The sequence below is a fragment of the Octopus bimaculoides genome, chromosome 30 (genome assembly GCF_046866305.1).
Source record: "Octopus bimaculoides isolate indiv1 chromosome 30, ASM4686630v1, whole genome shotgun sequence".
NCBI classification, from domain to species: domain Eukaryota; kingdom Metazoa; phylum Mollusca; class Cephalopoda; order Octopoda; family Octopodidae; genus Octopus; species Octopus bimaculoides.
Genome location: NC_142957.1, coordinates 16,045,828 through 16,061,798, shown reverse-complemented (window position 1 = coordinate 16,061,798; position 15,971 = coordinate 16,045,828). Strand labels below are relative to the sequence as shown.

Below are 15,971 nucleotides of genomic sequence, written 5' to 3'. Positions count from 1 at the left end.
GAATCGAGTAATGTGTGTATGTGCTTGTTTGTATATATGAAACTAGTAATGTGTGTGTATATATGAATCGAGTAATGTCTGTGTGTGCTTGTGTGTAAATATCATGAATCTAGCAGTGTGTATATATTATGAATCTAGTAATGTATGAATGTGCCTGTGTATATATTATGAATCTAATAATGTGTGTGTATATATGAATCTAATAATGTATGTATGTGTGTATATATTATGAATCGAGTAATGTCTGTATGTGCTTGTGTGTATATATTATGAATCGAGTAACGTATGTATGTGCTTGTGTGTGTATATATGAATCTAGTAATGTATGTGTGTATATATTATGAATCAAGTCATGTATGTGCTTGTGTGTATATATTATGAATCGAGTAATGTATGTATATGCTTGTGTGTATATATTATGAATCGAGTAATGTGTGTAGGTATATATTATATAGAAACTAAATATGTAGTAACGATACTTAAACATTGTATTTGTGTGTATATATATTATGAATCGAGTAATGTATGTACGTGCTTGTGTGTATATATTATAACGTGGAGGTGCAATGGCCCAGTGGTTAGTGGAAGCGGACTCGTGGTCTTAGGATCGCAGTTTCGATTCCCAGACTGGGCGTTGTGAGTGTTTATTGAGCGAAAACACCTAAAGTTCCACGAGGCTCCAGCAGGGGATGGTGGCGAACCCTGCTGTAATCTTTTACCGCAATTTTCTCTCACTCTTACTTCCTATAATTTCGTCCAAAATATTTAAATCTATTTTTATTATTGATCGGACGAGATACTCAAAAATGATCTACTTAAATCTATAATTTTGTCCAATCAATAATAAAAATAGATTTAAATATCTCATCTTTCCCAGCACACACACACACACACACACACACACACACACAACTGGCTTCTCTCAGTTTCTGTCTACCAAATCCACTCACATGTCTTTGGCCAGTCTGAGCCTACAGAGAAAGACTTGTCCAAGGTGCCGAGCAGTGAGACTGAACCCAGAAAGGTTGGGAAGCAAGATTCTTACCATACAGCCACTCCTACATTTATCATTATTATTATTATATAATTTTACATTTTTGCAGATGTAGAAACAAAAAGTAAGTGAAAAACCATTTGGCTCTGCTCAGGATGGTATTAAACCCTGGCCAGAAACTCCAGTATGTCCTCTGCTGCTGGTTAAATTACTAACACCTTTACCTATTAGGTCATCAAACCAACACCTGAATGAGATATTTAAATCAGTTTTTATTATTGATTTGATGCTGTGGCAGATTTAGTTATCTTATTTTCCACAGAAATTAACAGGGCACCCAATGTAAGTAAAGACACAGATAAATAAGCAGTGATAGGACATCCGGCATAATCTGGTAGTGGATTCAAGTCAGACCAGAGTCTAAGATTTTTCATCTAAATTAAATTTAGATTGAAACCTCTATCACCTTGCAATGCTATTGAACTAATTATAAATACCTTTATTCGGAAGGTCGTCTCAGCAGCAACAAGAACAAGCTTAAAAATGGGATTTTTATTTAAATCTATTCTCAATAAGGATCTGAAGTTGTGTTAGATTTAAATATCTCATTTTTTACTGAACCTAGAAGTGGGGGACCCAGTAAACCAGTGGGTTAATGGCATGGTGAGGCAGAACAACAGCTAAGATGCGAGATTCTGTCCATGGTTCAATAATGCGCAATATTATCCAACTCTCTCTTTCTTGGTCTACCCTAGGTCCACAACTTGTTGTTGGGGCAGAGTCCTCAAGTACCTCCGCCATAGGGTCCTACCAGAAGCAACTGTCATTAGACCTTGTATACGAATTCCCAAGCATGACCAACACAGGCTATGGATATTATCCAACCATTTCATTCTTGGCCTACCCCTTGGTCTCCTATCTGCAGAGGGGGTAGAGTCCTCAAGCACCTTCTCCACAGGGTCCTTGTTTTTGGTCTCCTGCCAGTTGGCTCAGCTTGAAGAATCCGTCTTACGACTCTTTCTTGCAACATTTTAATTACATGTCCGTACTACCGCACAGGTGACTTCTCAATATGGAGCGGTGGATGCACAGCGTGTAGCGACTCCCTGGTCACCGAGCTGCACACCTTGTGGAATAACTTTCCTACAGACACCCTTCGGAGGAAAACCATTTCGGCTGATCGTATTCTCGATCCTGCTCTTTCGATCATTATTCAACACTCATGACAGAAATTCCATGTCGTCTGCAAATATCAGCTTAGCCATTCAATGAATGCTGGAGATCATCATTTTCCGAAGAGCCACATAGCTCCATGTCAGATATCAGCTAACCCATTCAACGAATGCTGGAGATTATCTTCTGATGAACCAAGTAGCACCATGTTGTCTTCAAATATCAGGTAGCCAACCCGATCATTGTGATACCATTTCCACAACTGCTGCACATGTTAATCCAGTTATGAAAGCTATGAAGAAGAGAGGTAATGATATATATTCCTGCTGAGTCTAACACCCATGATGAAAGCCTTTGGCTTAGCACCATCTGGGCATTTGTATAGGGACTTCATGGCAACCAGAAGCTGCCCAAAGTCCTGAAAACACTCCACAGCATATCCTGGGGGTGTATGTTTTGTTGAAAGTTTACAAAGCAAAGTTGCATCATGTTGTCTGCAAATATCAGACGGCCGCGAACGTTACTGGAATAATATTTTGCACAGTCTTCCTTTTATCGTTTATCCTACACTTGTTTCAGTTATCAAACTGTGGCCACGCTGCAGCGCCTCCTTGAAGGGTTAAGTCGTATAACTTGATACCAGGACTTTTTTAAAATTTTCTTTGAAGCTTTACACAATCCTATAGGGAACTTTTTGCTGAAATGCTGCAAAATTAAGCAAATTCTGTTTTTTAATTATGTATTTGTTTATTTTTTTATGTAATGAATAGTAAAAATAATAGGAGAGCATTGTAGTTTGCTTGAAGCATTGTAGTTTGCTTGAAACATTGTAGTTCGCTTGAAGCATTGTAGTTCGCTTGAAGCATTGTAGTTCGCTTGAAGCATTGTAGTTTGCTTGAAGCATTGTAGTTTGCTTGAAGCATTGTGTATTGTTTGTAAAGAATAAAATGCTTTGAATGCAAAAACGAAGATTATGATAATTCTTAAATAAATAAATAAATTTATTAATCCAATTTACATTGAATGTCTTTTTTATCGATTACAATAAGTAAAGATTACTAAAAAAATTTTTGTGAAATTGGTGGAAAAATCTGATTAAGCCCTTTAGCAGTTTGGTTGATTTGGGCAAGAGGTCAAAAAAATTATATATATATATATATATATATATATATATATATATATGGGCATGTGTGTGTGTGTGTCTGTGTTTGTCCCCCCACTATTGCATGACAACTGATGCTGGTGTCCCCGTAACTTAGCTGTTCGGCAAAAGAGACCGATAGAATAAGTACTAGGCTTACAAAAGAATAAGTCCTGGGGTCGATTTGTTCGACTGAAGGCGGTGCTCCAGCATGGCCACAGTCAAATGACTGAAACAAGTACAAGAGTAAAAGAATATACGAATATTTATCGTAGACCCTGCCATACTTGGTAAATTCCTATTATAAAATTATGTTTCCTGTTCTTTCAGAAGTGTTTATCCCTAAAAATTTATTCTTTTCTACAAAAGGCACAAGGCCCAAAATTTGGGGGAGCAGGTGCTATTGATTAAATCGATCCCAGTATGCTACTGGTACTTAATTTATCGATCCCAGTACGCTACTGGTACTTAATTTATCGATCCCAGTACGCTACTGGTACTTAATTTATCGATCCCAGTACGCTACTAGTACTTAATTTATCGATCCCAAAAGAATTACAGGCAAAGTCGACCTCGGAAGAATTTGAACTCAGAACGTAACGGCACGCAAAATACCGCTAAGCATTTTGCCCGTCATGCTAACGTTTCTGCCAGCTCACCACCTTAAGTCTGACAAAATATCAAGTGGAATTACGTCTCCTTACGTTCCGTGTTCAAACTCCACTGTGTTCGATGTTACTGTTTGTTCTTCCTGCATGTAATGAAAGAAGTACACGCTAAGGAATAATTTGTTACCCAAAAATAACGACGGTCTCTCTGACAGGTTGCTACACATTTTCTATCAAACAGTTTTCAATCAAAAATATTTAACTCTCCCCAAAGCCGAGCCAGCTGACACTTGCTCAAGTTTCCTAGCGGTAGGATTAAAACCAAAGTCTCATGGCTACAAAAAAATAAGTAGTAAAGAACAGACAGACGAAATGCCGCTACGCATTTCGCCCGGCGTTGCTAACGTTTCTACCGGCTTGCCGTCATCATCCATAAAACTAAGTAACTTTTTGATAATTCTTTTATCTCTATATGTACAAACTAGTATAGGTAATAAATAATGGTAGGTTTCTGAATTCATAAAATTGTTTAATATCGGCGTATTAAGAATAAAAAAAAACTTTTGAATGAATAAATAGTGGATTAAAAGTTCTTTTAATGACTTTAGTAGTTTTATATTGTTATAATAATATAATTATGTTATTATATTTCATTATTTTTTTCGAAAGTTATTTTCTTAATACAACAACGTAATTTTAAAATTTGATTGAATTTTTAGTATAGGTGATGATAAATAATGAATATAGTGTAATTTATAATATCATTTAGTATTAACCTAGTGATGATAAATTATTTTAATTAGTTTACTGTCTTTGCTAGTTAACCATAATTAACAATGCGTTGTTTTTGTGAGATTAACAAATTTTTCTGAATAACAAATATTTTTCCTAATAGTATGAAAGAATAAAAGAAGATAATTTCCTACTTCGCCATAGATTCTTAATTTATCGACCCTGAAAGTATGAAAGGCAAAGTCAACCTCGGTGGAATTTGAACTCAGAACATAAAGACAGGCAAAATGCCGCTAAGCATTTCACTCGGTGTGCTAACGTTTCAACCTGCTCCCCCCCACTTTGACTGCAAAATATATTGCAATAGAACAGTGGTCGTTCCTGAAGTGAGCAATACTGCCCCTTACCCACCGTATGGACAGTGGAAAGATTTAGGGGATGCTGGAGAAAAGTGGGATGATAAAGGAGTGACCAAAAGGTGGGGACAGATGTAAAAACAACAAAATAAGGGTTTTATTTGCGAAATACTGTTGCTTTGAATTTGCTTCAGAAAGTGATCTACGTTTGTCGTGGGCGGGGGGGATCTAGGAATGTGGCTTGAGTGCCAAGAGGGGGATCTTGTTCAAAACGGGGGCACCAGTATTTTCTTAACGAAACACTTTGAAACTTGGGACACTGGTAGAGTGTGTCATATAAAACATCTTTTTCTCTTAGTCTTCTTAACAAAAAAACATACATCACAAGTTATTCTATGTTAAAGTTGTCGTATTTCTGTAATTTCAACCAATGACTGACGTCCATTCAGCCGTAAATATGCTTTACACCGATTAAAGTGCCAAAGGAGTAAGTGTAAACAGCTGAATACTTGTCAGTGATTGGTTGAAATTATCGAAATAAGACAATTTTTTACATGAAATAAATTCGAATACAAAAATTTTTTTCTGTTCTATAACACAAAATAGATAAGTATACAAAGTTTGAAAGTCTTTCCGTACCAAAAACACTACGTAAAACATTAATGAAAAATGTGGCCCCATTTTGAACAAGATCCCAAGAGGGTGGCAGTCCCAAAATGTTTGGGAACCACTGCGATAAGGCATCCACGTCTTGTGTGTAGCTATCTATCTATCTATCTATCTATTGTTTAGTAATAATCTCTGGCAGGCACACAGGTGTAATCCATATGCCAGAAATAATTACTGAACGTAGACATTCAGCATTGAACTACAACAGACAAAGAAAAACATGGCTGCTAATATTTTCAACCAAAATGTTACAAACATATCTAATTGGTCATCTGCTTCATTTCTGTATAAGTATATATATATACATATATATATTTACTCAATTGCTGGAATCTATCATTGCTTTGATGCGCCATTTTCTATCATTAATGAAACTGTTGTCATTTCTGACGATATGGCTATACTGGTATTTTAGGAAGTACCTCAATTAAATTCTCATCTATGGAAAAGATGAGTGAATTATGAAATAATGGCAGAATATTAAAGACTTTTGGAAATAGAGTTTCTACTTTTATAACTTTCTATAATGTAATACATGAGTAACATTATTATAATGTTATGATATTTTAAGACATTTAAGCATTCTTAATGTTAATAGTTCTGTTGATATATTAACATGTACAGGTGCCTACATGGTTGCCTTGTAAGAAGTTACCTTCCAAACCACCATAGCTTTGAATCCAGTCCCACTGTATTTCACCTTGGACAAGTGTCTTCTGCTATAGCACCAGGCTGACCAAAATCTTGTTAGTGGATTTGGGAGACAGAAACTGGAAGAAGTCATCATCGGTAAGGCAGCGAGCTGGCAGAAGCGTTGGCACGCCGGGCGAAGTGCTTAGCGGTATTTCATCTGCCGTCACGTTCTGAGTTCAAATTCCGCCGAGGTCGACTTTGCCTTTCATCCTTTTGGGGTCGGTAAATTAAGTACCAGTTATGCACAAGGGTCGATGTAATCGACTTAATCTCCTTGTTTGTCCCCTCTATGTTTACCCCCTTGTGGGTAATAAAGGAATAAGAAACTGGAAGGAGCTCATCATATATACATGTGTGTGTGTGTGTGCATTTTTTATTTGTTTCAATCATTTGACTACGGCCATGCTGGGGCACCACAATGAAGGGTTTTAAGTGAATAAATCAACCCCAGACTTTATTTGTAAGTCTAGTACTTTTCTATCAGTCTATTTTGCTGAACCACTAAGTTAGGGGGATGTAAGGACATCAGCACCAGATGTCAAGTAGTGATTGGTTTCACACAAAGACACACACACACACTCACACACAGATAGATAGATACATATACATATAACAGGCTTCTTTCAGTTTCCATCTTAACAAGGTTCTTTCTTATATTCTAAGACATTCAAAACATACTTCATGTTAATATTTCACTTGATAATGGCAGCAGGTCGGCAGAATTATTAGCATGCCAAGGAAAATGCTTAGCGGCATTTTGTTCATCTTTATGTTCCTAGTTGAAAATCTGCCAAGGTCGACTTTGTCTTTTATCCTTTCAGGGTCAGTAAAACAAGTACCAGTTGAGTACTGGGGTCAATGTAATCAACCAGTGTCCTCTCCTCAAATTTCAGGCCTTGTAGCTATAGTAGAAAGGATCATTATCATTATTAAGTGAGTGAGAGAGCAGAGCATGCCATCAAAGTGACAGTGGGGTAAAATATACGAAGCCCATTATACCCATCATGACTACCCGTCTGATATGGGTACACCAGGCACATGCATCACAACCATATGTGTGTGACATGGTGATCTCATATCAAGATAAACAGTGCATGACCTCGCAGGTGGGGCCCAGTTAGAATTTTCTTCGGGTCGAGTAGACCATCCTGCTCAAAAGGTCCCTGAATAAAGGGTTGTTTAAGAATGGTGAACAAAACACCCATGTTTCTAAAGGTGAATTATTCAAACCCCAAAGAATTCCTCTCAACACATGGCTATGATGCTCCCCCACTACTTCTGCTCGTGATCAGAGATGCACATATCGTCAGCCACCAAGGGACATGCTCAACTGGTTAAGGTCAAACAACTGACCAGCAAAGCTGTGGCATTAAGCAGAATATTGGCTGTAGCCCATCTTTTATACCAAGACAAAACAATGTACATGATAACACTTCCAATCAGTTAAGATCAGAAGCCACGAGAACCATTGCCTGGTACTGCATCAGGGCATTAGCAAATCTGTGGTATTGAGCAGAATATTTGCTGTAGACCATCTTTTTATACCAAGACAAAACAATGTACATGATAACACTTCCAATCAGTTAAGATGAGAAGCCATGAGAGCCACTGCCTGGTACTGCATCAGGGTATTAGCAAATCTGTGGAATTGAGCAGAATATTTGCTGTAGGCCATCTTTTTATACCAAGACAAAACAATGTACATGATAACACTTCCAATCAGTTAAGATCAGAAGCCATGAGAACCATTGCCTGGTATTGCATCAGGGCATTAGCAAATCTGTGGTATTGAGCAGAATATTTGCTGTAGGCCATCTTTCATACCAAGACAAAACAATGTACATGATAACACTTCCAATCAGTTAAGATCAGAAGCCATGAGAACCATTGCCTGGTACTGCATCAGGGCATTAGCAAATCTGTGGTATTGAGCAGAATATTTGCTGTAGGCCATCTTTCATACCAAGACAAAACAATGTACATGATAACACTTCCAATCAGTTAAGATCAGAAGCCATAAGAGCCATTGCCTGGTACTGCATCAGGGCATTAGCAAATCTGTGGTATTGAGCAGAATATTTGCTGTAGGCCATCTTTCATACCAAGACAAAACAATGTACATGATAACACTTCCAATCAGTTAAGATCAGAAGCCATGAGAGCCATTGCCTGGTACTGCATCCGGGCATTTATTATTATTATTATTATTATTATTATCATGATAATATTTCAAATTCTGCCAAGATCAAGTTTGCCTTTCATTACCTTTTATCCTTTCGGGGTCAATGAACTAAGTACCAGTTATGCACTGGGGTCGATGTAATCAACTTACCACCTTCCCCAAAATGGCTGACCTCTTGCCAAAATTTGAAACTAATATTTGTCTTGTTATATTAACTCATTAAACGACATGGTTCGTAATCGGATAACGACATCTGAAAAAACATAATCACTAGAAATATGCAGTTTACACGAAATCTCGTTTTTACATGATTTTCTTGTATTTTACTTGAATTTCGTCATGAATTGCTTTTCAGCTTGTTTGAAATACTAAAATTCATATAAAGCCATCATGGTTGTCTCTAATCCTTTATAATCACATCGTCATCGTTAATGTCATAATTAAAATTGTTAATGTTAATGTATGCATTTGATGTTTGTAGCCGATTTATTTCTAATGTCTTGAAAGGTAACGGCAGAAGAGACAGCAGCAACACGTGCTGGGATTTCATTAACAGGCTTAGGTAAGCATAACGTTAGCACTAGATGAAGATAAGCTGGTTCTAATGAGGTGAGTTCGTTTATATGAGGTTACGTTAAGTAAAAGTGTGAAGGAAGAAGTGATGGGTAGAACATAAGATTGCATTATCAGGTAGAGATTAGAGGGAGCGATGAGATTAGACAAGCAAAGAAATCAGGAACCACCGTTATGCAAGCATGCAAACAAACGCATGCACACACACACACACAAATGAGAACATGTATTCACATACACTAACTCAGTACCTGTCGAAAATGATGGGATTTGTGTGTGTGTATGTGTGTGTGTGTGTGGCATGTGAGTATTAAATAAGCTGTGAATATGTCAGGAGCATTGGAAACATGTTTAAAGAAGCAACATTTTATGTTGGGGGTATATGAACAAAAATCGGCATTTTGTTTTATAGATTCACATCTACAAACAATCAGTTAAGAACTTCATAGGAATGAACTGAAGTCAAGCTCTCCTAGAAAAACTCCACTGTTGACTAAAAGGGCATAGAGATGCCCGTTTAAAATTTGTTTTTGAACATAAAGATAAATCTGATACATTCTGGGAAAAGGTTCTATGGACAGACGAGTCAAAAATTGAAATGTTTGGACGAAATTCACGTAGCCATGTTTAGAGGAAAGATGGTACCACCTATTTGCCGAAAAACACAATTCCTACTGTAAAGTTTGGAGGTGGCAACATCATTGTGTAGGGGTGTTTCTCTGGCAATTTATATGTGATAGATGGTAGAATCAATGCAGAGATATACCAAAATATTTTAAACAATAATTTATGGGACTCTGTAAAAAAGTTCCAGCTTTGTGAAGGGTGGGTTTTACAACAGGATAACGACCCTAAGCACACGGCGAAGTCTACCAAAAATGGATTGTCAATCACAATATAAAATTATTAGAATGGCCAAGCAGTCACCTGACTGAAAATTTGTGGTGTTATTTGAAAATTAAAACTCATTCAAGAGCCCCATCGTCCATTCCAGATTAGAAGAAAATTTGTCAAGAAGAATGGGAAAAAATTCCTAAAGAAACATGCGAGTCATTGATTAAGAACTACAAGAAGAGATTGGTTGAAGTGGAACTGAATAATGGTTATGCTATGAAGTATTAAATCAGAATTATCAGTTATTTATATATATATATATCTGTCTATCTGACTGTCTGCTAATCCATTTTTCTGTCTATATATCTGTCAATCTCTCCACCTATTTGTCTCTCTCTCTCTCTCTCTCTCTCTGTCTATCTAATCTATCTATCTATATATCTGTTTATCCATCTATCTTCCCCTCCCATCTCACTACATACACCCATACTCTCATGTTTGTGTTTATATGTATGTGATGAAACAAGCTAAATTGCCCATAAACCTCCTTTCCATGGCTTCTAAAGCAGGTGTAAAGCAAGAAGGAAGAGGTGGGGACGGTGAGAAGGAGGATCAATTTTTGCACCAAATTCTGAGAACAGATTGGGTTCTACGCAAAGCATCTAGAGTGAAGGTGACAGTGTTAAACAAGGTGACAAATTAATTATAAACACACTGCAACTTTATTAACGAGTGTGTCATTAAGTTCTTAAATGGCTTCTGTCTCTGCATTCCAAGTTCCATTCTCAGAAAATCGGTTTATTCGAGGACATAAAATTCCAATATGACAAATAAGATTGCCAAAAGACTCATTTCCCTCTGCGAGAAAAGCCATCAGATAGATAACAAGATGTCAATAAATTAACGACAAATACATCAAGCAAGATAATTAATCAACTCTTGGAGAAGATTCGTAAATATTCATGTCTGTCTTGAAATCTAAATTGAAATATAAGTTGCATGAATATTGATTTCTTTGAGAAATTAATAGTAATGTAACCACTGTACATGTATATATATCTGGCTGGTTAACTGGGTGTATGCATTTATTCATCCATCTCCTGTATGAAGTAGTCATATATATATATATATATATATATATATATATATATATATATATATATGCATATATACACATATATATATATAAATTTAACGAATGGAATAAAACGCATATTTTAACTGCATACTTTTATTTCCAACATATGTTTCGAAGAATTACAATTTATACGATCCATAGGAATCGGCGATGTTAAAAATGTAATCTTCTCTTCAGGGAAATGCATGGGAACCAGCTTAAACCTAAGACATTGTCGGAGTTATTTCTTAATTAGGAGAAAATAAATAAATACATATATATATATATATATATATATATATATATATATATATACATATATATATATACGAGGGGTGTCTGAAAAGTTTTGAGCCTAACCTAGAATTGGGGCTGCTTATATAGTTGAAACAATTTTTTCTGGTAAGTACAGTCTTTTCGGAGTATTCTTGCTCATTTTAATGATTCTGATATTTTTATTTTTTTTGTTGCAGATTTTTGAATAAACAAGTGTCGATGTTAAATTGAAAATGGACAAAACTGAGTATCGTGTTGTCATAAAGTAGCTTCATTTGAAAGGCGTGACTCCATCAGAAATCCAGGAAGATATGGTGAGAACCTTAACAGACAATGCTCCTTCATATGCAACAGTCAAACACTGGCTAAATGAATTCAAGCGTGGCAGAGAGAGTGTAGAAGATGATCCCAGACCAGGGAGACCTCCAACTGCAACCACCAAGGACAACCTTGACCTTGCTCTTGGTATGATAATGCAAGATCGCCGAATATCATGTCGTCAGATAGCCAAGAGACTGTATATATATATACATACACATACATGCATATGTATATATGTATATATGCACACATATATGCAAATACAGGGAGAATTCACAAAAAAACAAAAGACAAAGACAGGTGGTGTAGAAAACAAACAGATGTATTAGTATAACACTCAGGAAGTGAAAAAGTCTTTATCTTTTCGTGCCTACGCTCTTCCACAGAAAGGAACACAGAAAGAAACAAGGAGAAAAAAAGGGGGTTGGTGCATAACTATTGCGGATCTTTCTCAACAAATTTTATTCAACAAAACAATAACAACATGTAACAAAAATATCTTTAAATGATTATTCTGGAGCATATTCACCATCTACTTCAATTACTGCTTCCCATTTGCTTGGCAGACGGTCAGACTGTCATTTAAAAATGTTTTTGTTAAATATTGTTATTGTTTTTGTTGAATAAAATTTGTTTTATGCATATATACATACGTATATACACATACTTACATCTATACATATATATATATATATATATATATATATATATATATAAAATACTGAGTAGAGGAAATTGAAAACACAAATCATAGGCAGTCAAGCAGATTCTCGAATGCATAAATGAAGATATTGAGCCAATGTATTTGAACCATATATATTTATATACATCAACATAAATCATGCATCTCCATGCATAAAGATTGTGTATGTTTGGTTTTATTCTATCAAGAATAAAACCAAACATACATAAAAATATAGAAAAAATATAAAAATGCATATAGAAATTACACGGAAATAAAAATTACATGCAAGGAGTTAAGCGTGATAAATATAGAAGGTGCAAAATGAATGAGAGGTTGATAAATATAGGACTAAAAACACCAGCCTTTAAAATATCAAACCGCCTTATCATCATCATCGTTTAACGTCCGCTTTCCATGCTAGCATGGGTTGGACGGCTTGACTGAGGACTGGTGAAACCGGATGGCAACACCAGGCTCCAATCTAAATTTGGCAGAGTTTCTACAGCTGGATGCCTTTCCTAACGCCAACCACTCAGAGAGTGTAGTGGGTGCTTTTATGTGTCACCTGCACGAAGGCCAGTCAGGCGATACTGGCAACGGCCACGCTCAAAATGGTGTCTTTTATGTGCCACCCGCACAAGCCAGTCCAGGGGCACTGGCAACGATCTCGCTCGAAAATCCTACGGAGGCCAGTCAGGCGGTACTGGCAACGTCTAAAAATCATTTATACATACAGGACATAAGATGGAAATCAAGGTCAAGAAAAACATAAATAAAATAGAATCCAATAATAGGAGGGTGTTCCATCTATGGCCGTTTTAGTGGAGCCAGGTGTTGCCATCCGGTTTCACCAGTCCTCAGTCAAATCGTCCAACCCATGCTAGCATGGAAAGCGGACGTTAAACGATGATGATGATGATGATTACTACTGGTCGTGGTTAAAATTAAATACTTCTTATAGATCATATTTTATTTATGTTTTTCTTAACTTTGGTTTCTAGCGATATTTCTATCATGTATCTTATATATACAAGTGATTTTTAGACGATTTAGGCGGTTCGCTATTATAAAGGCTGTCGTTTTTATTCCTATATTTATCAACCACTCATTCGTTTTGTGCCTCCTGTATTTATCACGCATAACTCCTTACAGGTAAATTTTATTTATATGTATTTTCATATGTATTTCTATATGTTTTTATATTTCTTCTCTATTTTTATCTAGGTTTGGTTTTATTCTTTATACCCTTGGAGAATCTTTCCGCCTCTACACACGTGATTTATGTTGATGTGTATAAATATATATGATTCAACTACAATGATTGAATATCTTCATTTATGCGTTCAGGAATCTGTTTGACTGCCTATGATTTGCGCTTTCAATTTCCTCTACTCTGTATTTTTCGTATTGGCTCTCTATGAGCACTCCGTAATTAGCCCATACTTTTATTATTATAAAAGACATTTTGATCAGAACTTAACCGCAGCTCTTGGTGGTTCAAATCAGATATGCAATCTATGTGGGTGTCTTTTCAAAACATTGCCTGGTTTAAAAAGCCACATCAGATGGAATGACAATTCTAAGGTGTAGGTACAGGAGGTGGTCAAATTCTGCATAAGGAGTAGACAACCTCCATATATATATATATATAGTTGGAATTTACAAAAAAAAAATGAACAAAAGACGAAGACGGGTGCGTAAACAACAAACAGATGTATTAGTTTAACACTCAGGAAGTGAGAAAGTCTTTTACATTTCGAGCCTACGCTCTTCGACAGAAAGGAACACAGAAAGAAACAGGGAGAGACAATAAAAAGAGAAAGATATATGACAAACAAATACATCCTTTTCCAAATTTGTATATAAAGCAAGAAAATTTTCTGTGAAACTTTATATCTGATGAATGTCCATGAATGAGACGAAAGTGCTAATAAAGAATTATCCAAAACTCTTACTGTCTTCTTTTCTTAATATCTATATAAATCCTGCGGACCACTTCAGACAATTTACCTCTCTCTTTCTCTCTCTCTATGTACTGGTGGCACATAAAAAGCACCCATTACACTCTCGGAGCGGTTGATGTTAGCAAGGGCATCCAGCCATAGAAACCAAGTCAAACCAACTGAAGTCTGGTGCAGCCTTCCAGCTTACCAGCTCTGGTCAAACCGTCCAACCCATACCAGCATGGACAATGGACGTTAAAGGATGATGATGATGGTATATATATATATATATATATATATATATATATATATATATATATATATATATATATATATACTCTTTTACTCTTTTACTTGTTTCAGTCATTTGACTGCGGCCATGCTGGAGCACCGCCTTTAGTCGAGCAAATCGACCCCAGGACTTATTCTTTTGTAAGCCTAGTACTTATTCTATCGGTCTCTTTTGCCGAACCGTTAAGTTACGGGGACATAAACACACCACCATCGGTTGTCAAGCGATGTTGTGGGGACAAGCACATACACACAAGCACATACACATATATATATATACATATATATGACGGGCTTCTTTCAGTTTCCGTCTACCAAATCCACTCACAAGGCTTTGGTCGGCCCGAGGCTATAGTAGAAGACACTTGCCCAAGATGCCACACAGTGGGACTGAACCCGGGACCATGTGGTTGGTAAGCAAGCTACTTACCACACAACACACACACACATATACATGACGGAAGTAAATAGACGCCCCATAAAACACCGTTTCAGGCATTCCAATGGGCAGTGATGTCCACAAAGCAAAGCAAGGGTTACAGGCAAAAAATGATCAACGAATGAAATTGTAATTGCTAGTGGAAGGAGGATTCTCGAATTCACGAACATTACGGTACAGAATGCACTGACAGACAATAGACACCGTTCTTTACTTCTTAGTCTCACAAACGAGGTCGAAATAAACTTTTGAACCACACATGAATAACAGCAGATATCATAGATATATTCTCCTTATGCGGCAACGGATATTATCATGTAACCACTAGTCGTTTTCATGATGTAAACGTAATATCTTTACAAATATGCGTAACAGGAAATCACTATATCCTGTGGTTAACAGTAGAAGAACTACAAGTGGCCTTGCTTGGTTACATTTCTCCTTTTGTAGCAGGGAATGGGGCATCAGAGAATATTTGTTACCGGGGGACGTGAAATATAACAAGATGTCTTCTACTTCACGAGAGGGACAAGACTTATTAGGAAAGAATAGAGTAATGTACAGAGATGGAATTGACAAGGTGAATGATGATTAAGATGAACAAGGTGAGCCTATATTAAAGTAATCGTGTACGAGAAAGAAAGAAGACAAAGAGACAACTAACCCGATAGCTCTAACCATAAACCTCACCCAAACACACATACATGTATACATACTCACAGATAGACACGCATACATACAAATGCACAACACACACACACACACATACACGCATACACATACCTTTACGCAAACACTACAGGTGCACATACATTCAGATACACAGATATCCATATATATATATATGCATGCCTAGATATATTCACACATACATATGTGCCTGTATGTATGTTTAAAGAAAGATATACGAGTTGTATTTTGTGAGGCTTTATGTTCCGAGTTCA

General features: G+C 36.5%; 1 long non-coding RNA gene across 2 annotated transcripts in view; it reads left to right on the top strand.

The window, feature by feature from the left end:
- Positions 1–14,305, top strand: part of LOC149130235 (uncharacterized) — a 140,810-nt gene extending 126,505 nt beyond the window's left edge. For both annotated transcript variants that reach the window (XR_016239139.1, XR_016239143.1), the window contains one exon: positions 11,546–14,305. This is a non-coding gene — a long non-coding RNA (uncharacterized LOC149130235). The remainder of the gene's footprint in view (positions 1–11,545) is intronic.
- The last annotated feature ends 1,666 nt before the right edge of the window (positions 14,306–15,971 follow it).